The 25038-nt window shown below is 45.6% G+C and overlaps 1 protein-coding gene across 2 annotated transcripts in view; it reads left to right on the top strand.

Moving 5' to 3' along the window:
* The first annotated feature begins 732 nt into the window (after positions 1 to 732).
* CLK3 (CDC like kinase 3) overlaps positions 733 to 25038 on the top strand; it is a 497011-nt gene continuing 472705 nt past the window's right edge. Inside the window, exon 1 of one of the 2 annotated variants that reach the window (XM_078685141.1) lies at positions 733 to 943. The gene's annotated coding sequence lies outside the window, so the exon portion shown is untranslated. The remainder of the gene's footprint in view (positions 944 to 25038) is intronic. The other variant, XM_078685140.1, reaches the window with a different exon arrangement.

Genomic DNA, 25038 nt, shown 5'->3' with positions numbered 1-25038 from the left:
ATATGTATGTCGTCATACCTTAATGTAGTTGATGTATGTAGAGTATTGTCTGTAATAAAGAGACATTCTATTAAGGACGCAGAGGAGAGGATTATGCATATCTTTCTTCGCTTTTTATTAATAATAAAACAACACCTTCACAATACTACAACTCCCAGGAACCATAGGGAGCAAACATGGAAACAAATAGTCCTATCCAGTAACAGTCTCATAGTCTATAATCACATAATGTAACATAGTCCTTCCTCTTCTTCAATGACGGAAGTTAAGCGTGTTGTTCTTCATTCCGTCTCTGACTCCGAGCCTAAGAGGATATGGGGAGAAAACGTTAGAATTTCCTGAAAGTACACCATATGTCAGGTATGGATAACATGTTGCAAAATGCCACAATGCATATGAGCATATCTACAATAATCACAAAGATAGCTAAGCAACTTTTACGTACGACTACAATAGTCAAATAACATTTACATAGTGCAACTGTTGTCATATAAAGAGAAAGCATAGCATTTAGTATCATAATACTAAGTATTACACTGCAGTTAAGTAAGACCCAGAATACTTCTCTGTACAGTGCATTATACAGACCCTCCAGCTTATCGCAATTTCGCGATGAAATCGGGCGATCTCTGAAAATGCCGCGATATTTGGCAAAAAGCCCGCGAAATTTGCCGTTTCCGCCGTTCGCCGTCCTTTCCGCCCGTTTCCGCCTTAAAAGAGAAGGCGCGAGGCACCCATTTTCCATTTCCCCCAGGATTGATTCGCGACGAGAAGAGAAGGAGCCAGGAGATCGAGGAAGGTGGCCGAGAGAGGGAGAAGACCAGCACCACACCAGCAAGAGGGGGAGAGAGCACGAAGCGGCAGCGACACACACGAAGACTCTTCCTCAGAGACTCGGACTCGGAGCAAGAGGAAAGCCGGCCGGCGAACAGAACACAGACAGGTACCGTCCGTCCTTCACGCTGGTGGGGGCCCGCCGCACACATAGGGAGGCTAGGTAGGCAAGTTTAAAATCAGCTTCGTTAATAAGAAGCGCTGCCCGGGTGGGAGGGGGGCAGTGGAGATGTGGAAGAGGAGAGAGAGAGAAGCTTTTATTGCAGGCCTCGCCCGGCCTTGGGTAAAGTGATCTACTCTGTGTGCTGAAGAGAGTTCTGCAAGGGCTGTTGCACGATTCATACCACACATCAATTTCCTTGGTTTCTGTATATTTTAAAACCCGGTAACTGTGCGGTCCTGACGTGTCCCACCACTTGTCTCTCCTTTTACAATTTTTTATAGTTTTGCATGAAGGAAAAATGCGCTATGCTCTAAACCTCCTGCCCCAACATGGTTGTGCGTGACAAATTTCTCAAAAGCTAGATCTGTCTCTGTAGCGTTGGCAGATTCGGATGATATCAGACAGCAGGGAGCTGAGCTGTGCTTTCATAAATATGACTAGTCTTTCATTGTCAGGAAATTTAGAAGAAACAGAATTACATTTCAGACTTGACAACATTTTATCAGCATAAGGAACTGAAAGACAAAAGAATTAAGGGAGGGTGAATAAAATATGAGAGCAGATATTTGAAAGTGTGTTAGCATTGTAGTTGGTTAAATGTGTCCTGAAACGTTACTATTTGAGTTTATGACAAAACTGAAGTTTTTCAGTGGTAGGGCACAGTTCTTTTGCTTGTGGTTTAAAAGAGATGTAACCACATGGCTGCTGCCAGAATCATGTGGTTCTTACGGATATTGCTTCACAGTGTAATTCATAATCCACAATGATGGGTAGCAAACCAATGATGAGACAGTTTCTTTTCTTTGAATGTTGCTACCTGTGAAGAGATGGAGTTTAAAAAAGGTCTGGACAGGTCTCTTGCTCTACGAAATGCTGTTTTTATGCAAAAACGTATCTAAAGGTAGCTGTAAATTAAATATGAGCGATTCAGCAGGCAACTTTCCTAGCAGAGGCTGATCCTCTTCCCTGTGGTTTTGAAATGTGCAAAAACCATTTTTTAAGTCATTTACACTTTCCAAAACGGGTTTGGAGCCCTTCCAAAATTGCAAATAGGAAAAGAAAAGGCTGAACGAGAAATTATTTGCCCTGAGTACATTACACAATCTTAATTTGCTTGGCCATCAAATAGTTTATAATGATAACTGGGTCATCTGACGCTCATGTAAAATATATGCTGCATTAAATGCATATAGTATTCTGTATGAACAGTAATTAGCTGTATTTGAAAACAATTTTAACAAGATTAACATGCCTTTTAACTAAAACAAATGGGCTGAATTGTAAATAAACAAAATGTACATAGCTCCATGTTGTCAAATAACTCAAACAGTAAGATATCTGTGTTTGGTGTTGCAAAAACCCCAAAATAAAATGCCGCTAAATGCCGCTAAATTTCCATTTTTGTGCCGCTAAATTTCCATTTTTGTGCCGCTAAATTTTCATTTTTGTGCCGCTAAATTTGCCAATCCATGCCGCTATATCCTGGGGGGTCTGATTATAGTGTAGAGTTAATGCCCCTTTTTACATTCCAGGGTGGGATGCATGGTACTGTATGCCATGGGGGGATAATCCTCGCCTCAGCGTCCTAAATAGATTGAAACTTTCCTTCATGCTAACTAGGAAATTGTTCATTCTATGTCAGGATTATGCATGTTTAAAGCTTACTTACCTAGTAGATTGGTCTAAAATAAAACCTCTTAAAGGTAGAATCTGGGGGGGAGGAGCCTAGCTCGCGACCGAGATGGCCGCGCTTTAGCTCGGCTCCGTTCGCCCGCCTGTATTTTCACATTTATCCTGCTGTTATCCTGCCCCGGGAAGCCCTCTTTGCTGTGTGGTAGTGCTACGACGCCCTGCAGGCACTTACCTCTTGTTCCGGTTGTCCTGGCTGCTGTGGATCCGGGGCGGTGCCCCCCGGTCGTTTTGTGGCGTTGGAGGCGGACTGGCCTGGCTCTTCTTGCTGGCTCCCGGGCCGGACGGAGCCTGCGGTGCTGCCCTTCGGGGCGCGGTGGAGGTGGTCGGAAGGCTGTTGTTCGTGTGGGCCGGAGGTCCTTCCTGGCTGATTCCCGTGGGGAGGAGGCCTTTGGTGGAGGCGCTGCCTTCCATTGCCGGAGCTCCTTGTGTATCCGGCTTGCTCCCCCTTTGTTCTCCGGCCCGGCCATTTTGATTTTGCCGCCCGGACTCGGAGAACGGAACCGGCGGCGTTGGGTGGCCGGTGAGGTCCCTTTCTTCTGGTGGCCCCCCTTCCTGCCCGGGGTGCTCTGCCGCTGATCGGCGCGACTATACTTGCCTTTCCGTCGCCCCGGCGGAGGTTGGCGGCCGCGCGGCCTTGTTGGGCTCTCGAATGGCGACCGACCCCAATTGTCTCGGCCGGGCCTGGACGAGCGCTGGAGGCCCGCCGCATGGCCCGGGTCCCGAATACTGTAAAGGTTTTCCTACACTTAAGGAGATCCTGGATGCCCTGCTCTCCTGGCGACTCTTGGTGGCCGCGCCTGTCATTACTTCGGAGATGGTTCCTCGCTACGGGCCTCCCGGGCCCCCACGACCGGATGTGGCTTTGCCGTTGCGGGGTACGGCTGGAATTATCCTGGCAGAATTGGCCCCGGCTACGACCGCGTCCGTGGGTGTGCGGAACTTGATGATGCCTCCTCCTCCGGCTCTGCCTCCTTTGCCTCTGGCCCGGGAGCTGGATTTTGCTCGGCCTGACTTTCATGACTCTCCCGGTTCCTTTTTGCCGCCGCTGCCCGGCGATCTCTCCTGTGCTGGCCCAGATGGGTCGGTTTCTTGGGACATATCCTTGGACCTGTGCCTGCATCGTTTGCTACACTTCGTGACTTTCCTGGATCTTCCGTGTGGTACTTCCCGTGTATTTTCTGGACTGCCGTTGTATTTTCCTGCTGTCTGCCTTCTGTTCGTCGTGGCCTGGTCCTCGCTGGACCGGACTGTTCTTACTTTGGACAAACAGGGACAGGGCTGATGTGCACTGGCATCTGCGTGCGGTAGTCTTGTACTGATTTGGATGGTCAATGTGTCCTGGTATGGTTATGTGTGATTGTTTGGTGCTCTTGGACTTTAACCTGATAATCTTTGGCTTCCCGGGGTCTGGGACCTTCGGCTCAGGCGGGTGGCCGGGTGCGTTTCCTCCTGTTTTCCGGCCCTCCCCCATGTATGTGTATGTATGTGTCTCCCATCCCATGTTCCCTTCCCCTGCCCTTCCCGTTTTTGTCTTCTGTTTCCGACTTAACTTTACTCCGCTATATTTCGGGTTCTAATTAGGGCGACAGGCACGCTGCGGGGGGGTAGGCCGTAGCCTTCTGCAGGGGTGCAGGGTGGGCTTAGGGGTGGGTGGGTGGGGTCTGTCTCTATTGGGGGGTCTTTTTCCCCCCTCATTTCTTCCTTTTTTTTGTTCTATGGCTCTTGTGTATTCATCTTTTCGGGACTCTGTCTCCTCATGTGTCCCCCTGGGGAGTTTCTGTGGCGTTCGTATTCCGGTGTGTGTCTGATTGTGGTCCGCTGGTTCTTTTGGTGTCGACTTTTTGGTATATCACTTGCCGGGTCATGTTGTTCTGTCCTGTCTCCTGGGGGTGCGTGATTTGGTGGGAGTCCCTTCTTTTGTCCCCTTTTTCCCTCTTCCCCTTCCTCCTTTATGGGGGTCTCTTTATTTCCGTTGGGGTGCATATCGTATTGTATTTTGCAATGGGGGCCTTTTTGGTTCTGTCTCTACAATTTGGGTGGGGGCGGTGAAGGGTGAGCGCGGTTTGACTGATGCCATTGTAGCTTCTTTGTACTCCGATTATGTGTATATTCTCTGGTAGCTATGTCTGTATGGCTTTTTGTTTCATCCTGTGTTCGTAAAATGGCGGCTTGCCGCGGCCCCTCCCCTGTTGTTCCTTCCACGGCCCGTTATTTTTCTGTTCCCCCGCCCCGTATTAGAAAATTAACCTTTTGTTATCCTGTTTTCGCTGATTGCTCGATGGCCTTTGTTGTTTCTCCTGTGCTCCTGGTGTCATATCCTGTGAAGAACTTATTCTCCTTTGCTACATTTTTTACCGTGTGGTGGCCAGCCCGTGGGGTTGTAGGCCCGTATTTGTGAGCTTTCTTTGTACAATAAAGGTTTTAAAAAAAAAAAAAAAAAAAAAAAAAAGTAGAATCTGGGGACCAATCTGCTGCATTCATGATATCCTCCAGTCTGCCTCCTACATGAACAGCCTTGGAGGCCATGGCTCCCCTGGTGGAGTGAGCTCCAAACTCACTGATATCAATAACAGCTTCTTCCATAACCCATCTGGAAATGGTGGGAGTGGACACGGTCTTGTAAGGCTTTTTGGCGACAATCAAGAGTTGCCATTCTCCCGGAGGGCGAACCTCCATTGTCATGTCTTCATATGCCTTAAGGCATCCAACCCCAGAGAGCTTAGGGTTATCAGGAAAAGCTGGATAAGATACCCACCTGGTACTCGTCTTTGTTCTCCTGGAGATGTTAAAAGTGACCCTTTTGGGAGATCTAGAGCTCTTACATCTGAAGCTCACTTGCCAGAGATGAGTCGGAGCAACATTGCCAGCTTCGAGATCTTCTTCCTCGATAGGTATTGATGGTCTTGCCAGGAGGTCAACAAACGTAGGACCAGATTGACTTTCCACAAGCTCGCATACCAGGGCCCCGGAGGACAGGACATCCTGATGCCTCCGAGGAGCTTACTTAGCCATGTGTGCTCACCCACTGGAACATTGTTCTCTGGAGAATGGCCTGCCAAGATAGCAGACTCAAAGGAATTGATGGTACAATATGCCAAACCTTCTTGAAATAGTTCTGCCAGGAATGACATTGGTGCCAATGGGATCCAAGTGTTTCTCCACACACCAATGAACCCATCATTTACAGGCCGATTTGTACCTGTTGGTAGTTCCTGGGGCCCACGCCTGCTGGGTGAGGAATTGATTGAGAAAAGGGGGTGGTGATGAACAGAGTGTCTGAATTAAGCAGACCACTCTTACCCAGTCCAAAGATCAGGGCTTGATCCATCACCGTTTTTTAGCTCACTGCACCATCCCAGCTCAGAACCTGGCTACATGCAAATTAGTCTGTTCCTGTCCCAGTGCATGATGGGAACAGGGCAAACCAAACTACCAAGCCAATTCTTATACTGGGAAGGAAACAAGCTTCCGGGGACCGGTTTCTGGCATTTCAACCGTCGTCTGCCCGGCTTGCTTGAATCCTGATGGTGCAATGAGCAAGGGACTCACATCTGAGTATACCCTTCCACGCTTATGGTGGACAAAATGATTCAGAAAAGGGGGTGGTGATGAACAGAGTGTCTGAATTAAGCAGACCACTCTTACCCAGTCCAAAGATCAGGGCTTGATCCATCACCGTTTTTTAGCTCACTGCACCATCCCAGCTCAGAACCTGGCTACATGCAAATTAGTCTGTTCCTGTCCCAGTGCATGATGGGAACAGGGCAAACCAAACTACCAAGCCAATTCTTATACTAGGAAGGAAACAAGCTTCCGGGGACCAGTTTCTGGCATTTCAGCCGTCGTCGGCCCGGCTTGCTTGAATCCTGATGGTGCAATGAGCAAGGGACTCACATTTGAGTATACCCTTCCACGCTTATGGTGGACAAAATGATTCAGATAAGGGGGTGGTGATGAACAGAGTGTCTGAATTAAGCAGACCACTCTTACCCAGTCCAAAGATCAGGGCTTGATCCATCACCGTTTTTTAGCTCACTGCACCATCCCAGCTCAGAACCTGGCTACATGCAAATTAGTCTGTTCCTGTCCCAGTGCATGATGGGAACAGGGCAAACCAAACTACCAAGCCAATTCTTATACTGGGAAGGAAACAAGCTTCTGGGGACCGGTTTCTGGCATTTCAGCCGTCGTTGGCCCGGCTTGCTTGAATCCTGATGGTGCAATGATCAAGGGACTCACATCTGAGTATACCCTTCCACGCTTATGGTGGACAAAATGATTAAGAAAAGGGGGTGGTGATGAACAGAGTGTCTGAATTAAGCAGACCACTCTTACCCAGTCCAAAGATCAGGGCTTGATCCATCACCGTTTTTTAGCTCACTGCACCATCCCAGCTCAGAACCTGGATACATGCAAATTAGTCTGTTCTTGTCCCAGTGCATGATGGGAACAGGGCAAACCAAACTACCAAGCCAATTCTTATACTGGGAAGGAAACAAGCTTCCGGGGACCGGTTTCTGGCATTTCAGCCGTCGTCAGCCCGGCTTGCTTGAATCCTGATGGTGCAATGAGCAAGGGACTCACATCTGAGTATACCCTTCCACGCTTATTGTGGACAAAATGATTCAGAAAAGGGGGTGGTGATGAACAGAGTGTCTGAATTAAGCAGACCACTCTTACCCAGTCCAAAGATCAGGGCTTGATCCATCACCGTTTTTTAGCTCACTGCACCATCCCAGCTCAGAACCTGGCTACATGCAAATTAGTCTGTTCCTGTCCCAGTGCATAATGGGATCAGGGCAAACCAAACTACCAAGCCAATTCTTATACTGGGAAGGAAACAAGCTTCCGGGGACCGGTTTCATGCATTTCAGCCGTCGTCGGCCCGGCTTGCTTGAATCCTGATGGTGCAATGAGCAAGGGACTCACCTCTGAGTATACCCTTCCACGCTTATTGTGGACAAAATGATTCAGAAAAGGGGGTGGTGATGAACAGAGTGTCTGAATTAAGCAGACCACTCTTACCCAGTCCAAAGATCAGGGCTTGATCCATCACCGTTTTTTAGCTCACTGCACCATCCCAGCTCAGAACCTGGCTACATGCAAATTAGTCTGTTCCTGTCCCAGTGCATAATGGGATCAGGGCAAACCAAACTACCAAGCCAATTCTTATACTGGGAAGGAAACAAGCTTCCGGGGACCGGTTTCATGCATTTCAGCCGTCGTCGGCCCGGCTTGCTTGAATCCTGATGGTGCAATGAGCAAGGGACTCACATCTGAGTATACCCTTCCACGCTTATGGTGGACAAAATGATTCAGAAAAGGGGGTGGTGATGAACAGAGTGTCTGAATTAAGCAGACCACTCTTACCCAGTCCAAAGATCAGGGCTTGATCCATCACCGTTTTTTAGCTCACTGCACCATCCCAGCTCAGAACCTGGCTACATGCAAATTAGTCTGTTCCTGTCCCAGTGCATGATGGGAACAGGGCAAACCAAACTACCAAGCCAATTCTTATACTGGGAAGGAAACAAGCTTCCGGGGACCGGTTTCTGGCATTTCAGCCGTCGTCGGCCCGGCCTGCTTGAATCCTGATGGTGCAATGAGCAAGGGACTCACATCTGAGTATACCCTTCCACGCTTATGGTGGACAAAATGATTCAGAAAAGGGGGTGGTGATGAACAGAGTGTTTGAATTAAGCATACCACTCTTACCCAGTCCAAAGATCAGGGCTTGATCCATCACCGTTTTTTAGCTCACTGCACCATCCCAGCTCAGAACCTGGCTACATGCAAATTAGTCTGTTCCTGTCCCAGTGCATGATGGGAACAGGGCAAACCAAACTACCAAGCCAATTCTTATACTGGGAAGGAAACAAGCTTCCGGGGACCGGTTTCTGGCATTTCAGCCGTCGTCGGCCCGGCTTGCTTGAATCCTGATGGTGCAATGAGCAAGGGACTCACATCTGTGTATACCCTTCCACGCTTATGGTGGACAAAATGATTCAGAAAAGGGGGTGGTGATGAACAGAGTGTCTGAATTAAGCAGACCACTCTTACCCAGTCCAAAGATCAGGGCTTGATCCATCACCGTTTTTTAGCTCACTGCACCATCCCAGCTCAGAACCTGGCTACATGCAAATTAGTCTGTTCCTGTCCCAGTGCATGATGGGAACAGGGCAAACCAAACTACCAAGCCAATTCTTATACTGGGAAGGAAACAAGCTTCCGGAGACCGGTTTCTGGCATTTCAGCCGTCGTCGGCCCGGCTTGCTTGAATCCTGATGGTGCAATGAGCAAGGGACTCACATCTGAGTATACCCTTCCACGCTTATGGTGGACAAAATGATTCAGAAAAGGGGGTGGTAATGAACAGAGTGTCTGAATTAAGCAGACCACTCTTACCCAGTCCAAAGATCAGGGCTTGATCCATCACCGTTTTTTAGCTCACTGCACCATCCCAGCTCAGAACCTGGCTACATGCAAATTAGTCTGTTCCTGTCCCAGTGCATGATGGGAACAGGGCAAACCAAACTACCAAGCCAATTCTTATACTGGGAAGGAAACAAGCTTCCGGGGACCGGTTTCTGGCATTTCAGCCGTCGTCGGCCCGGCTTGCTTGAATCCTGATGGTGCAATGAGCAAGGGACTCACATCTGAGTATACCCTTCCACGCTTATGGTGGACAAAATGATTCAGAAAAGGGGGTGGTGATGAACAGAGTGTCGGAATTAAGCAGACCACTCTTACCCAGTCCAAAGATCAGGGCTTGATCCATCACCGTTTTTTAGCTCACTGCACCATCCCAGCTCAGAACCTGGCTACATGCAAATTAGTCTGTTCCTGTCCCAGTGCATGATGGGAACAGGGCAAACCAAACTACCAAGCCAATTCTTATACTGGGAAGGAAACAAGCTTCCGGGGACCGGTTTCTGGCATTTCAGCCGTTGTCGGCCCGGCTTGCTTGAATCCTGATGGTGCAATGAGCAAGGGACTCACATCTGAGTATACCCTTCCACGCTTATGGTGGACAAAATGATTCAGAAAAGGGGGTGGTGATGAACAGAGTGTCTGAATTAAGCAGACCACTCTTACCCAGTCCAAAGATCAGGGCTTGATCCATCACCGTTTTTTAGCTCACTGCACCATCCCAGCTCAGAACCTGGCTACATGCAAATTAGTCTGTTCCTGTCCCAGTGCATGATGGGAACAGGACAAACCAAACTACCAAGCCAATTCTCATACTGGGAAGGAAACAAGCTTCCGGGTACCGGTTTCTGGCATTTCAGCCGTCGTCGGCCCGGCTTGCTTGAATCCTGATGGTGCAATGAGCAAGGGACTCACATCTGAGTATACCCTTCCACGCTTGCGAAAGTCTAAGGTCCTACCAACGTCACCTGAAATCCACCATGTCATAAAGTGAAGATGGTCCTGGAGGACCAGGGGATGGGGTTGGCCCTGGGGGTCTGTTAAGATCTTGGTAAAGGTTGGAAGCCGTAACTGTGAGGCCCATGCCAGTTCCAAAAGGGAAGGGAAGGGAACCACGTTTGTGAGCACCAGATTGGAGTGATCAGTACCAGGAAGGCTTGTTGATACCTGGTTTGGGCTGCCACCTGTTGGATAAACAGGAAAGGGGAAAGGCATAGGCTTGAGATTCTGATCAGTCCTGCAGGAAGGCGTCCACCGCTTCGGCGCGGGAGCTGATAGTTCCATCTGGATGCAAAGAGGTCTACCTGGCAAGGACACTGAATTGACATAAGAGCATGAAATACACCCGGTCAGAGCCTCCAATCGCTGGTGTTCCTAAGGAATCTGGAGTACCAGTCTGCCACTGAGTTCATTGTTACTGGGAGATATTCACTGTCACTGATATCTGTCTTGGAGGCAATAGTGCGAGAAGTCTTTGGCTAGTTCCACCTGGGTCCGAGAAAGGGTAACGTCCAGCCGATTGACATATTGCACTGCTGTGGTGTGGTCCATCCTCAACAGAACATAGCAGGAGATCCTGTACTTCATAAGTGTGCAATTGCAAATGAGCCCACCAGAAGTTCGAGGCAGTAGATTTCCATCCGCCTGTCTCCCATGGAGATCGAGCCACATCTTGCTCCCCAGCCCAGGCAGCTGTCGCCCGACTCTATCACCAGATCTGGACGGGATCCTAATATTGTTCTCCAGTTCCAGGCTTCCATGTGGTCTATCCACCATTGGCATTCGGTGTCAGTTACTAGCTCTGAATAGGTAAGGCCCCTCCAAAGGTGAGCTGCCTTCAGCCTCTGGAGAGCACAGTAGTGCAATTAGCCTGGGAAGATAGCTTGTATTGAGGACGATAATAAGCTAACAATCCTGGCCAGCTGGCGCAGGGAGATCCTGTCCCTCCGAAGTACTTTCCTCAGTTCTTTTTGATTTTGTTTATCTTCTGGTCCCGAAAACTCAGGGTCGCCGCCCTAGATTCTACACTGAAGTCCAGAAAGGTCATGGTTCGTTGAGGCATCAAATCTGACTTCTGTTGGTTTATGACAAATCCCAAGTCTTGAAGGAGGTGTATGGTGGTGTTCAGATGGGCCAATAGGCGGTGTTGTGACTGATCCATCAACAGGATTTTGTCCAGGTAGACAATCAACCTGATGCCCAGAGTCCGAAGATACTCCACTACTGGCTTGAGTAGCTTTGTTGAGCACCACAGTGCCAAAGATAGGCCAAACGGGAATGCCCGGAACTCGAATATTTGCCTTCTCCATTCGAACTGGAGATACCTGCAGAGAGTTGAGAAGATGGGGACTGTCAGGTTGGCGTCCTTGAGATCTAGGCACGCCAGCCAGTCATCTTGCAGTAGCATGACCTTGAGGAAATGAATACCCTCCATCTTGTAGCGGCAATACACCAGCCACTTGCTGAAGGACCTGAGGTTGATCACTGGGTCGTAGCCCCCGTCCCTCTTCTCTACCAGAAACAAGCAGCTGAGGAAACCCTTGGGATGAAGATGGGAGAGGTATATCGCATTTTTGGCGAGGAGGTCTTGTACCTCTTGTTCTATTAGTGACAGTGAAAATAATTAGTGGACGGGCCCTAACAGCTTGTGACAGTGTTCCGTAGAATTCTATGTGGAACCCCTGGACGGTCTCCAGTACCCACTGGTCCTCCATTATCTCTGCCCACTTGTGAGCCAAAAAGCATATCCTCCCCCCCAAACGGAGTGGTGCTGACAGAACAATTCTTATTGTTGTACCCATTGTTGTTGGATCCTCCTCGTGGTTGGTTGTGTTTTTCCTCGGCAGCCGCCGCAGCAGGAATAGAGGGATCCTTGACGGCCATTGTGCTATCTGTTATTCCTCCTTGCCTGGGCTTTGTTAGGGCCTTGATAGGACTGGCGGCCAGAAGAGTGACCCCTGTCTCTTCCGGCCCCTCCAAAAACCTTCCCAGGATAGATCTTCTTTATTTAAGACTTGGCTTTGTCGGGAGCTGAAAACATGGTGACGAACTTTCTGAGTTCTTTAACGAAAGGGTCACTGAAAAGGGAGCCTTGGGCTACTGGGCCTGCCTCCGAGGAAGAGAGTTCCCCCCGCTTGGGCTCAATTTAGATCAGCAGCTAACAGTGATGTTCCGCCGAGAGGGCACAGTTGACGTTGCTGAGGAGGCAGATCCCCCTCTGCGCCCAGCCCGCGATGTCATCTGTGAGGAGGGAATTCCCTGACTTTCTGGGCTGTTCCGCTAACTCAATGATCTTAGTCAAGGGGCCTACCACGTCGAGGAGTTTGTCCTGGCATGATCACCATGATCTGTCGATTCCCTTTTTTGGATCTTTCATGTACTTGGTGAAGAATGTGCATAATTTAGGGTTGATCGCTGGGGTCGCTGTCACCCTTTTGCCAAGGGATGGTCTGGAGCATTTGCCCATAGGCGCACCCTAACTTCTTTGCTGAGGGATTGGCAGATCTTGCTCCCCAAGTAGTCCACCACATTATTCTCTGGGATCCAGACGGTTTAAGCCTTCCAGGTGCCCCGTGTCACGTTTGCCGGCCCTGCGTGTGGGTACCAAGGTCACCCCACTAGGCCCAGCCCCTCCGTCTCACAGTATACCAGTGCCCTTGTATACATGGGCCGACAGCTTGGCTACACTTTCCTGCAGAAGGGTAAGCGCCTGGGATATAGCTTGGGAAGGACTTGCCCACCTTTGCAGGAATGTGTCAATGGGGGGACCAAACCTCCTCAGAGGTAAAAGAGGGTGCATAATCATGTTCCCTTTGGGACTGCATTTAGAAAGGGTGAGAGCACAAAAAAAAACGACTTGAGGTAATATATATCTGGGCAGCCCCCTCGCCGGTGCTCTGAATTGGTTAACAAGGCACCAAACACTTTAGAAGTGTATTCACTCATTACACAGCACTCGCGGTCTGCCATACACCAGGAAAGAAAGATCGGGCTAAGCCCAGTTAACCTAATGCTATTGCGGTGTCAGGCGAGTGTTGGGGAGAGGAGTAACACAAAGGGGGACCGCTAATCCTCTCTTCAGCGCAACACTGCTCAGAGCGCTGTCAAGCTGCTCCGTAGCGTGAAGAGTGCGTTGAGAGGAGTGAAAGAGCGCCGTGCTTGGGAGGGTTGCCTGCCAGCGTGGAGCCTAAAACAAGCAAGATAGGGTTAACAACAGTTTAGATTAAACGCTAATACACAGGCAATAAACAATAGCAAAAAGTCATGATATTATATCCGAAAAGTACCACTATCCCACTAACTAGGTCAGGAGGAAAAGTAAGGCGACCTGACTAACAGAGTAGGAGTGAAGAAAGAGGAAGGACTACGTTAAATTATGTGATTTATAGACTATCGGACTGTTACTGGAATGGACTATTGGTTACCATGGTTTCTCCCTGTGGTTCATGGGAGTTGTAGTATTGTGAAGGTGTTGTTTTATTTTTTCCTTTAAACTTGGTATTAATAAAAAGTGAAGAAAGATATGCATAATCCTCTCCTCCAGTCCTGACATAGAATCCCAATTGTAAAAACATTCATAGAGCTCCCCACTTGGGCAGTATTATCCATTGTTTTTCGTTTAGCAATTTTCCCTTTTCCATTTCTTCATTTCTGGCATTCAGGTCAGTTTGAAAACATTTGATATGACCAAATATATGCCCCCACCCTGCCACCTTTATGTTTATAATAACTTGTTAGATGACTCATTCTAGCAGTTTATATGGCAAGACTCTGCTCATTTTGTATAATCTTTTAGCATAACAAGCAATAGATTATTTATAAATGCCATTTATACGTGCACCTTTGCAAGATGGCACCCATGCTAAATTCCTTTAATAGCCATGTCTTTACACTTCCTGTACTATACACCATAGGGACCTGACATATTGCTAACCTGCACTAACACAGGAACTGTAATATGCCCAATTTGGTTTATTTGTGCCAAGTATTCCCAATACATTTATGCCGGGAATACTAGAAATCAGAACACAGGAATTCTGGGGCATTGATTTGTATTATTATTTAGATTTTTGAATTTGATCTTTATCCCGCCTAGGGCCAAGACAGATACTGAATCTGCTAGTGATGATCTTCATGCATATTATTGTAATATGCACTGAATCTTTGGGGAAGTGACCCTTTTTCATGCTGGTTGGTCATATTGATTATTGAACACTTCTGAAAGGTCTGTAGATGCAACAATGTAATTACTTATATACTTGTGATTTATGATTTCAATGTATTTACTACATCACATGTACATTTGTTCTAATCCATGTGGGAAGCTCAATTGTATTTTGTAGTTTTATAGATGTCGTCCCCTTGATTCACATTTGCATAAATCCTTCTTTTGTGACTTTCACTAAGAGGAATGGGTTCACAGTGTTTGTTCATGTTATGAAGGCCACCTGTGAAAAACATCAGTTTTGTTTGCACATCAAACCATTACTGTGCAAGCCGGAGCCCTGAATGAGTGTTTCTTTTGGGGCAGATTTTATACTCACTGAAAAAACCAAAGGTTACAGAGATGTTATAGCTAGGCTCAGGTTTTACTCGCACAAAACCAGAGAAATTCAGCAGTTATAGTTAGTTGAGCTAACTATAATTTGCGCCCCCGCAATGCACTGCTTATGACCTCACATATTACAACACTCATGACATGGTCAGTGACATCACTGATGACATCTCAAATTACATCACTGATAGTCCGCGCCCCCCCCACCCCCCTCTCCAATATCTAAATTAAGCCTCCGGGAGGTGGTGGTCCCCGGGGCTCGAAGAGCCTTATTAGGATGGCCCTGTATCCTCCTCCTTTAAAAAAAAATAATCACCACATGCCCCCGGGCCTTGGCTCACCCAGGGGCCGTTTTCAATAAAAGCACTGAAGACAACGCATGTCTTTTAAATTTCTTTTTTTCCTCAAATTCCCTGCAAAAAAATGTTTAATGCTTTTTTTGCCTTGCCGGAGTGGGACCCCAGGAGCAAGTCTAGGTGTTAGGGTATTCTTACCAAGCCCCCCTTTCTTTTTTTGTGTCTTTTTGGGACTCTGCTGTAGTTGAGACCCAAGATAGCTGTCAACACTTCCTGGTTGAAGCGTTGGCAGCCAGTCAGAGCTCTGCAAGTCCCTGCAAGAGCTCGTCATCATTCGCAAATTAGCAGCGATCGCAAAAATCCTTTTTTGGTTTTCCTTAAATTTCAACAACTACTGAATGGATTTACACAGGATAACTGAAAGTTTGATCTGCAAACCAAAATCTACCTTCCTGCCATATTTGGTGTAATTCCATCCTGCGGATTGGCCTATACTTATGTTCAAAGCTCCTATGGAAATTACCATGGGAAACACACTTTTTTTTACCCCTCCTTGTTCTCTGCCCCCGCTTGACGGATCACCCCGAACCTTTCTATGCACAAGACTCACTGTGACACTTTTTGGGTACATTTTGTAAAGATTCGTCAAACGACGCTTAAGGTGTGTACAAGTCAAAAAATGCTTTTCCTATGGAAACATGGTCCTAATTATAACTATATAATATTATTTATATAAATACATATATTGTATATTGTTAAATGGGCAGGCAGATTCATCTGGTACCGTGCATCACCGACATTCAGGAGTGTGCTGGCAAACACAGCATATATATATATATATATATATATATATATATATATATATATATATATATATATCCAAACAACAAAGTCGCCCCTTAGGAGATTCCACTCAAGCAGAGGTTCGCGCACAAATCATCACAGGCAGTAGGTATCGCAGCTTGCGGCAGAGTTTCCAAGGCCATACGCGTTTCGAGCAACTGACATGCTCTTGATCACTGGCAATTACTGACGATAAGGCAGGCTGTGTAGGAAAACATAATTTATTAAAGTAAGAAGTCCCGCCCTAAATGGGCGTCACTCAAGGCATTCTGGTTAAGGTAGTCCACAAAATAATGCCTACAAGACTTCATGTTCCTTTTGCCCCAGTGGATGCCAAAACCTAAAGTCAGTTAAAATGTTCATACCCTGTCGGGTGAAAGCGCTGCACAACACGCTGCCAGCCGGCCAATATATTCCTGTGACTCAGGCCCCCTGCTTCCCATAGAGCGTCCAAGATTGCAGTCACTCGGGTTCCGCTGTGATAAGCGGCGGGAAATCTCCGCGACCGGGCTGGCCGCTATAAATCCAAACAACAAAGTCGCCCCTTAGGAGATTCCACTCAAGCAGAGGTTCGCGCACAAATCATCACAGGCAGCAGGTATCGCAGCTTGCGGCAGAGTTTCCAAGGCCATACGCGTTTCGAGCAACTGACATGCTCTTGATCACTGGCAATTACTGACGATAAGGCAGGCTGTGTAGGAAAACATAATTTATTAAAGTAAGAAGTCCCGCCCTAAATGGGCGTCACTCAAGGCATTCTGGTTAAGGTAGTCCACAAAATAATGCCTACAAGACTTCATGTTCCTTTTGCCCCAGTGGATGCCAAAACCTAAAGTCAGTTAAAATGTTCATACCCTGTCGGGTGAAAGCGCTGCACAACACGCTGCCAGCCGGCCAATATATTCCTGTGACTCAGGCCCCCTGCTTCCCATAGAGCGTCCAAGATTGCAGTCACTCGGGTTCCGCTGTGATAAGCGGCGGGAAATCTCCGCGACCGGGCTGGCCGCTATAAATCCAAACAACAAAGTCGCCCCTTAGGAGATTCCACTCAAGCAGAGGTTCGCGCACAAATCATCACAGGCAGCAGGTATCGCAGCTTGCGGCAGAGTTTCCAAGGCCATACGCGTTTCGAGCAACTGACATGCTCTTGATCACTGGCAATTACTGACGATAAGGCAGGCTGTGTAGGAAAACATAATTTATTAAAGTAAGAAGTCCCGCCCTAAATGGGCGTCACTCAAGGCATTCTGGTTAAGGTAGTCCACAAAATAATGCCTACAAGACTTCATGTTCCTTTTGCCCCAGTGGATGCCAAAACCTAAAGTCAGTTAAAATGTTCATACCCTGTCGGGTGAAAGCGCTGCACAACACTCTGCCGCAAGCTGCGATACCTGCTGCCTGTGATGATTTGTGCGCGAACCTCTGCTTGAGTGGAATCTCCTAAGGGGCGACTTTGTTGTTTGGATATATATATATATATATATATATTCAAAAAACAAATATCGCCGATCCTCCAGCCTCAAATGACGGCGGGCTTGAAGCGAGGGAGCGACCCCTCTAATATTCCACACGTTGCTATTTCGTAGAAAAAAGCAAAGCTTAAGCCCAATTCCTTCAAGCGTGTTGTTTTATTAAATTTTAACAAACAGCGTCAACAATCACCCGACGCGTTTCGGTGCAGCCGCACCTTGGTCACGGGTAAATTCAGTTTGCCGAGTGCCTCCATTATCTAGTGTTAGATCATAAACATAAAAGTAGGACTACCTGTCCCAAACACTGCTTAGTCAAATGAAAATTGGCAGACATTTTGCAATATTCACAATCCATACTGGTGTTAATGAGGTAGATCTATACAAGATAGTCTTAATTCAGCACATTCTTGTCTAAGTTCCTAATACTGTACAGAATTACTGTCCACCACTTCACAGGGAATAATATCTCATATTATTCTCTATTTCGTCATTAATATACACGAGTTTTGCCCAAGTGGGCATGGACCCAACAGTGTCAAAATTAATTCATAACAACATAAACATTTGTCGAAACTGAATATGTACAATTTCCACCCAAGTGGGCAAATAATCTCAGATCCAACGTCCTCAATTGTCCATCAAAGTTGCAATCCATGTCAGATGTCATTTGGTTATTCCCTTTTTACAGTGTGCAGACATTCATGTCTCCTACAAAAAAATAAACGAATGTGCAATCACTAAAACGTTACAGTGCAATTTAAAAACTGATGCTTCACTTTTATATACAGAGTCTGATTTGCAGTGAGTATAACAACTTTACAACAACTACCTATGTACAACTATCCCAAATGTACTTCCATCTCCTCATCCTTATTGAGACCTTTGGGCTGTACTGTATCATACTTAATTATGAATTTCGATTCTAGTTGACGTAATTGTCTCACTCTGTCTCCCCCTCTTTCCGACAAAGGTACCCTGTCCAGGGCACAGAATTGCAGATGGCTAGTGTCTTTATTATGAAATTCCTTAAAGTGTTTAGCAATGGGATAGTTCTTATCCTCATTCATGGACAGCATAAAGCATAGACACAGAAGTCTGACTTACAGGTCAAATGTTTCTCTATTTTATAGCCTTTTTCAGTGTCAGACAGTTGTATTTCCTTCCTGTTACTGCTGTTTTTACATGCTTTGCATGCCCGACAAATAAAAAAGCCCTTCACTGCATTCAGATCAATTTTATCTTTGGGGTTGCTGCTGCATAGCATATCTTTTAGAGCTGTGCATTTCCTAAATGTCAACTGTGGCTGACTGCTCAGATGTTCTTTAAGTACTGGATCTAAACTCAATAGTGGCCAATACTTTCTTAAACTTCTTCTCATCTGCCAAGATTGATTGCTGTAAGCTGTAATGAACCGAATGGGTTCCTTGTCATCAATGCTCATTACCTTAGGATGTAGCAACTCTAGTCTGTCAACAGTTCTCACCTTAAAACAAGCATGTTCAATTACTTTATCTGAATAGCCTCGTTCTTTGAATCGTGTCTTCATGTTGGACAGTTCAGCCTCAAAATCTTGATTAGTGCCGCAATTGCGTCTGGCTCGTAGGAGTTCCCCAAACGGTATACTTTTAATCAAACCTTGTGGGTGGCAGCTAGCCGCATGTAAAAGGCTGTTGCCAGCTGTAGGCTTTCGGAATAATTTACTCCTGAGTCTGCCCTCATCTACGTATACCAGCACATCAAGAAATTCCAATGACTCTTTGTTCAAATTACATGTAAATCTCAAATTATAATCATTTACATTCAAATCCTCAACGAAATGTAAAGCTTCGTCCTTACTGCCTCTCCAAATACAAAAGATATCATCTATATACCGTGCCCAGAGGACCACGTTCTGGGAAAAGGCCAAGATGTTAACAGCCACCTGCTCCTCCCACCAGCCCAGGTACAACCCTGCGTAGCTGGGGGCGAAGCAGGTTCCCATCGCGGTCCCCCGGGACTGGCAATAGATGCTGTGGTTAAACAGAAAATAATTATTCCTGAGACAAGTGTACATCATCATTAACAGCATGTTAGTATGTGCTTCATGTTGACCTTCCTGTTGTTGCAAGAAGTGTTTGTTTGCTGCTACACCTAGGTTGTGAGGTATACAAGTATACAAGCTGTTGACATCTAGTGTCAACAGCCACATATCATCCTCCCAGGTAATGGGTTCAATCAGCCGCAAAAAATCCCTTGTATCTTGCAGATATGATGGTAGCTGCTGAACAAGTGGACATAGGTAGTGGTCAGTGTACTTAGAGGTGTTCTCATAGGTGCTACCCATGGACGAAACTATTGGTCGTCCAGGTGGTACTTGGGCATTCTTGTGCAGCTTAGGCAATAAATATAGTACTGGCAGTTTCGGATGATCGCATTTCAGAAACTTGTACTCATCTAATATAATATATAATATATATAATATATATAATATATATATTACCTACTGGCGATCGCCAGTAGGTAGTTATAGTTAGGATTAATTTCCATAGGGAAATCGCAACATTCTATTTGGAATAACTTTGGCGCCGGTTGAGGAATCATCCTGAATTTTTCAGCAACTTTGCCTCGCGGCTCTCCGCTCCTTCCCTTAAAGTTTGGGGGGGATTCGTCAAGCGGGGGCCGAGATAAAAGGGGGGTCCCAAAACGTGTTTTCCCCATGTTAATTTCCATAGGGCGGTCTGTCGCACTTTTAGCTCGAACGGCTGAATGGATTTTCACCAAACTTGGCAAAATTGTAGGGACTGGTAGCCCGATGTGCCTTTGCTATGTCTCAAGATATGTGCTCCAAAGGATTTTGAGTAATTTAGGTTAAAAAAAATGTATATATCTGTAAGCGCGCCCCGGTACGCGTACCGGGGAGCGCTCCGGGCGCGCCACGCGACTTGCGCACGGCAAGCTGATTGGTTCTCGGGTGTCTGTAAACATTCGAAACAGTCCGCAGCGGCCGCCATCTTGTGTCTTGGTAGGATTGAGACACAAGAGGTGGCAAAAATCAAAGGGGGAAATGAGCAAAAGGGGGCAGGGTACACCCCCCGACCCCCTAGGTTTGATCTGGGGGCCATAAAAGGGTCCCGCGGGACAACATTTTTTTTTTATTTTTTCCGATTTTCGCGGGGGGAGCGCCCGGTACGCGCACCGGGGAGCGTACCAGGGAGCGTACTTTGGTGAAAAATAGTGAAAATAATAGTGTAAAATAATCATTTTGAGTGATTACAGGTAGGGTAGCTCTGAAAAGAGCTTTTGGGTTCTGTGGCTGTTTTAGGTACCTACAAGTATGTCCCACACACACCCACACGCACACTACCCCACACCCCCACACCCACACACTCCCCACACACACCTCACACACGCACACCTCCACACACACCCAAACACCCCACACCCCCACACCGACACCTTACACATCCACACCCACACCCACATCCCACACACCCACACTCAAACACACACCTCACCCCCCCTCCAACACACACACACACACACGCACACACAGATATCTCACAGACACACCCCACACACACACCTACCCCCCCCACACACACACACACCTCACAGACACATCCACACATCCCACACATACATACACATCCTACACACATACCCCCCACACCCACACACACCCCACAGACACCTCACACACCCACACTCCCACCTACACCCAAACACCCCACACACCCACACCCACACACACACCTTACACACCCACATCCCCACCCACACCCACATACCCCACACACCTAAACACCTCATCCCCCCCAGACACACACACACACACATACACACCTCACAGACACACCCCGCACATCCCCCACACACATCTCCCCCACGCCCACACATGGGGAAAACTCAGTGAAACACTAAAATAATAATTTAAAGTGCTTAGAGGTAGGGTATCTCTGAATAGAGTTGTTGTGTTGTGTGGGTGATTTAAGTACCAACATGTAGGTACCAATGCAGAGTCTTAAATTCAATGTACACCGTTTCCTCTGTAGATAATTTGCATGTTGTTATAGAAGTTATTGTGGTATATGGAATCCATACCATAGTCTGTCAGGAAAGCAGAAAGAACATGGAGGGAGGAGATGAAAAAGAGATGTCAAATACACATTAGAGATAATATAGTGGGAGAAAGGAAGTATCTATGAGCAAAATTACTATGTAAAACAAAAAAGTTGCACAGTATACTATAAGTCTGACTTTACATTATAATCAATTTGGTACTAGTTTAAGAATTACATATAAAAATGAATAATGTCTCAAACAATTTTAGAATTAATAAATATAAATTTATTTTTCAGATTCTTTTTCCAAATTAAATATAACGTCTAACATTTGACTGTCCGAAATGTCCTCTTTTTGAGTGAACATAACTTCCAAAATTTGACTGTCAGAAACGTCCTCATATTGAATTAACAAATCCACAGATTCTACACATTGTAGAAGTTCATGGTCCCGTGATTCATCCATGAATTCCAAGTCATTGGGTTCAATGATTTCTTCATTGTTCATCTCTAGGACAATTTCAAAGGAAACGTTCTGTTCTCCTTCCATTTTTGTGCTGAAATTTGCATTAAAAAAAAAAATCAGTAGAAATATGGCACAGTTGGGTTTAAGTTCAGACAGGTAGTTTTGATTTTTTAACAGTGAAGTTAACTTTGGGCAGTGTATGGTAACAGGCAGGAAGTAGAAATATAAAAAAGTGCCTGTGAAGAAACGTAAGTAAATTCATAATTGTAGCAGAGAAGCCTAAGTTATTCCATAAATATAACAGAGGAGCCTATCTCTATCTATAACTATAGCAGAGGGACAGTAAATAACTATCAGAAAACGTTTTTACAAATTAACTTAAAGTGCCCCTTACAAATTATCAACTTACTTTACAGAGAGGTGAAGAAGACAAAATGCGAAAATCCTTTCAAGATGTACCTCAAGTAGTTGTAGTCAAAATGGCAGTGTTTCCCTCTCATTTTTCATTTTTATTCATGTACATAACCAATCAAATGTCAGGAAAAAAAAGTAGAAAATGAAAGTAACTTTTTAATTGGTTGTAAATTCTAACACTTCAGATATGTTTTTGACATTTAATTTACCTCAGGATATTTAGACAGGGCTACAGGTCAAATGGCTCAATGGAATTCCACCAAATTTGGGAAAATGGTAGGGACTGGTATGTAGTATGGCCTATTCTATATTTGGTGAAAGTATCTCCATTGATTTTTATGTAAATTAAATGTAAAAAAATTTGGGGAGCGCTTACCGGTGCGCGCCCCGGTACGCGAACCGGTAAGCGTAACGGGAGTCCTCCATTTTGTGTTTCGGTAGATTTGAGACAGAAAATGGAGGACAAACAATGTTGGGAATGGGTATAAGGGGGCACGGTAGGCATTCCCTGACCCCCTGGGTTTTCTAAGGGGGTGTTAGGAGGCCCAGATAGAGCAAAAAAAAAAACCACATTATTTTAAAATTTTCGCGGGGGGTGCGCCCGGTACGCGCACCGGGAAGCGTACCGGGGAGCGTACTTTGGTAAAAAATAGTGAAAAAAAGTTAGAAAAAGATAATCATTTGGAGTGATCAGAGATAGGGTAGCCCTGAAAAGGGCTTTTGGGTTCTGTGGCTGATTTAGGTACCTACAAGTAGGTACCAATGCACAGTCTTAAATTCAGGAGGAATATTCTATTCCCCTCATCTGAAAAGTGCACACCATCTCCCCTGTAGATATCTTGCATGTTGTAACGCAAGTTATTATTGTATGTTGAACCCATTCCATAGTCTCTCAAGTAAGCAGAAACAGATTTATTCACATGTTTCCGTGCTTTCTCAAATTGTGGACAAAATTGATTGGACCACTTCCATTTCTGTCTTTGGCATATATTGGAATATACCAAGGCAGTTTGAGGAAAAAGTGCTATCAATTGATCAAAGGTGTCCTTTAAAAGCATTTCCAGACCTACCCCAGGCAAAGTGCCCAAGTAATTTCCTCCACAGTGCACAATTAAAAGGTCAGGGTGTGGCAAATGCAAAAAGGTTTTCACCAATGGTATCAATTGGTGACATTTCAATCCTCTCTGGCCAATCCATTTAATCTTCACATTTGGTAAGTCAAGGTTGTGAAAATTTCTGGTAGCTGCATACCTTTGAGCCCAGTGGATATAGCTATGTCCAATAATCCAGACAGAATACATGGTGGGAGGATATTCTGATGCAGTCAGATGAAGTGTGGAAAAGAAATGGCAGTTGGAACAATAGAAGTTTGCAAAAAAAAAACCTGTGGAGTTTCAGTGCACTTGAATCACAAGCAATGATTGGTAGAATGAGATAGTTGTAAACTGAAAGTTAGGGTGCATGGTTGTGTTCTGTGTAAGAAGTAATTTGAATGGTTAAAAACAAGTCATTTAAAGAAACCTTGCACCAGAAAAGCTGGTGTAATCGCAGGTCAAACATCCTTGCTGAGGTGATTTGCAACATTGTAGAATAAACTTTTAACCCTGGGAGCTCAGTGAAGAGGGAGTTGCTATGGTAACAGGTAGAAAGGGCTGAGGGGGGGAAGGGTGTTGGTTTGAAAATACAGAGGGAAGAGATTTGATTGGTTACCATGAGCAATATGTGTGTAGAATTAGAGGGTTTCTGTGCCTTTATGGTTTGCAGTGCCTGGAGAACATACCTTTTGCTCTGCTAAAGAAATATTGGTGTGTGTATCTGACACTGTTCTGAATCTCCTAAAATATTTGTAAAGGTGAGTTATGATTCATTTAATATACATAGAGACTTGTATACTCTATGGAGAAGATTTGGAAGCAAATTGTGGTTTTTTAATGTTGCTTTGTGTCATGCTTTTTGATAATGCTTGGTAAAAAGTTTTTACTACATAGAGTAATTGTATTTTGTAAAATTGTGAAGTTTTAGTAGTGACATGGAATGCTTCTACATAGGACCTGTGCTGTGTTTTTTAAATGTGATGTCAAAAACGATTTTGGGAAAAATGCATGGCTTTTACATTTTTTAAAAGGAATAAAGAATGTGTGCATGTTTAAAGAAATACATTTGACTCTTTACAATGATGTTACCTGTGTTAACTCAGTGTAGGAAGCATATTGAGTTTGTTTGCATAGAGGAATTGTATTTTGTATAATTGTGAAGCTCCATGTGAAAGCTTTGGCCTCAGTCTTATCCCTGGTTTTTACATTTTTGAGTATAATGTGGCGCAGAGGTTTAAAAAGTGACGCATCTAATTACATGCGTTACTTTTTAAATATGGTGCAAAAAGGTACATGTTTGGGCTTTCCTGGGGAGCGTAGGTGGTGAGGCTTGTGTCTAAGAGTGCAGTGGACTAGGCTTCATGAAGCCTATCCCCGACTGCACTCTTAGACACAGGTGTCAATTTGAATCTTTACAATGATGTTACCTGTGTTAACTCAGTGTAGGAAGCATATTGAGTTTGTTTGCATAGAGGAATTGTATTTTGTAAAATTGTGAAGCTCCATGTGAAAGCGTTTGCCTCAGTCTTATCCCTGCTGTGAGGCAGATGCTTGTACATAGGATCTGTGCTATTTTGGGGAAAATGAATGGTTTTTACATTTTTGAGTATAATGTGGCGCAGAGGTTTAAAAAGTGACGCATCTAACTACATGTGTCACTTTTTAAATATGGTGCAAAAAGGTACATGTTTGGGCTTTCCTGGGGAGCGTAGGTGGTGAGGCTTGTGTCTAAGAGTGCAGT

Source organism: Lissotriton helveticus, chromosome 3_2, assembly GCF_964261635.1.
Source record: "Lissotriton helveticus chromosome 3_2, aLisHel1.1, whole genome shotgun sequence".
Classification (NCBI taxonomy): domain Eukaryota; kingdom Metazoa; phylum Chordata; class Amphibia; order Caudata; family Salamandridae; genus Lissotriton; species Lissotriton helveticus.
The sequence above is the reverse complement of the archived record's forward strand: the minus strand, read 5'-3'. Positions and strand labels throughout refer to the sequence as shown.